The 2210-nt window shown below is 36.9% G+C and overlaps 1 pseudogene; it reads right to left on the bottom strand.

The window, feature by feature from the left end:
- Positions 1 to 799: 799 nt before the first annotated feature.
- Positions 800 to 1749, bottom strand: LOC112829703 (olfactory receptor 5G3-like; annotated as a pseudogene).
- Positions 1750 to 2210: the final 461 nt, after the last annotated feature.

The raw sequence follows: 2210 nt of genomic DNA, 5'->3' as shown, positions 1-2210 counted from the left end.
CACAGATTTCTAAATGTAAGATACCTAGGTCAAAGATTATGTGAATTTGATAGCTATCATCAAATTACTTTCTGAAAATGTAGCTATTCTGTACTTAGCTATTATAGTTAAGTGTAATATGGCTGCCTACATCCAGTAATAACCTTACCAGCATTGCACATAATCATTTTAATGTTTGCTAATGTGATAAATGAAAAGAAGCATTGCATTGTCATTTTGATTTCATTTACTTAAAAATTGTGAAGTTGAGCAATTTTGTATATATTTATATTTTTGGCCATTTGCATTTCCAGTTGTGCCAATTGCTCATCCATCCATCCATCAGTCCATTTCTCTACTGTGTGTCGTATATATGTACATATATGTTCAGCACTTTCCTACTGGGACATTAACTCATTATGAGTCACCCATTTTGCAAGTGTTCTCTCACTTTCCATTGTTCAACTTTTAACAAGATCTATGAAACCTTTATTAATGAACTCTTTCTTTCACTCATAACATCTTTCCCTTATAACATCTGCTTTTTTAGTCTGGAATAAATGTCATCCCACATATAAGAATACATAACTGTTCTGGATTTTCTTCTGGCATACATTAAATTTATACCTTTAATATATCTGTAAATTATTTTGTATCCCCCATCATTTAGCAATGAAGACAACTGAAGAAAAAAATATATAGACTGTCTATAAGTAACCTGGTAACCACCCAGGAATTAAAGAGAGCTTCTCATTCTCAGCCCAGTGTTCTTTTTACAACACATTATGAACCAACATCTATGGTATGACACAACAGAGTTCTATTTTACCAAAACTATTAGAGAATTTTTCCTTTCAAACATCCTCCCAATGCATTTTTCACCTCCTTGTTCCTCAGGTTGTAAATGAGGGGGTTCAACAGGGGCTTACCACAGGATAAAATAGAGGAATCACTTTATTGATATCCAGGGAGGAAGTTGAGCCAGGACAAACATAGGTAAAGAAAAGAGTCCCATACAGGATGGAGATAACTGCCAGGGGAGAAGAGCAAGTGGAGAAAGCTTTCTGTCTCCCATCAGCAGTCTGGATCTTCAAGATGGCCGCCAGGATGCAAACATAGGAGATCATGATGATCAGGCCACTGAGTATTCCTATAGATCCAGCCAAAAAGAAAAATACAAACTGAATCATGGAAGTGTCTGCACGTGCAAGGGAAAGCAGTGGTGAAAAATCACAGAAAAAAATGATTGATGATATTTGGACCACAGAAGGGTAAGCAAAAAGTCAATGTCATAGAGGTCATGCTGCTTATAAAAGCCATGGCATAAAGCCCCATAACTAGCTGCACACAGACCCTCTGAGACATAATGAGTGTATACAGCAAGGACTTACAGATGGCCATATACCAGTCATATGCCATAGAAGCCAGGAGGAAACATTCAGATACCACAAAGAAACCAGAAAACCACATCTGTGTGGCACAGCCCATGAAAGAGATGCTTTTTTTCTCTGCAAAGATACCACACAGCATCTTGGGGGCAATGGAAGAAGAAGAACAAATATCTACAAAGGACAAATGGCTGAGAAAAAAGTACATAGGTGTGTGGAGTCTCGGATCAGTCCATATGAGAATGATCATCCCTACGTTACTCCCCAGGGTGACAAGATAGACAAAGAGAAGCAAGACAGAGAGGACAATCTGCTGATAGAGATGATCTGTGAGGCCCAAGAAAAGAAATTCAGTCACTTCTGCCTGATTCTTATCTCCCATTGGTCAGTTGTAACCTATGTAAGAAATTAAAAAATACGTTTTATTTTTAAAATATCAATTGGCATATACAAAACAGCCTCAAACTTATTACAGGGTTGTTTTTTGGTTTTTGGTTTTTTTGATCTGTAAAAGAAGCAGTTATGGAAACAGTGTTGGACTGGTCAACAGTGTTCCCAAGGACTAGTTCCTGTCAGTTGTGATCCCTGTGTAAACTTGAGCAATTCATACTTGATCTTTTTAGATTCAGGTACTCTTGGCCATCAAAAGAGCAGTCTAACTATAAAATCTAAAACTCCCTTGGGTTCTAAAACTGTATTTGAAATTAAATTCAGTCTCTGTATTTCATCTTTATCACATGATAGAATAGTAATGCCTACCTAGGAATACAGTAACCAGTGATATTGTAAGAAATGATGAAAAATTCAGATCCTGATAATTGACAGTTGGGATGGGGTAAACAG

This window comes from Callorhinus ursinus, unplaced genomic scaffold, assembly GCF_003265705.2.
Source record: "Callorhinus ursinus isolate GAN/ISIS: 27379988/994484 unplaced genomic scaffold, GSC_fseal_2.0 scaffold21, whole genome shotgun sequence".
Lineage (NCBI taxonomy): Eukaryota > Metazoa > Chordata > Mammalia > Carnivora > Otariidae > Callorhinus > Callorhinus ursinus.
The sequence above is the reverse complement of the archived record's forward strand: the minus strand, read 5'-3'. Positions and strand labels throughout refer to the sequence as shown.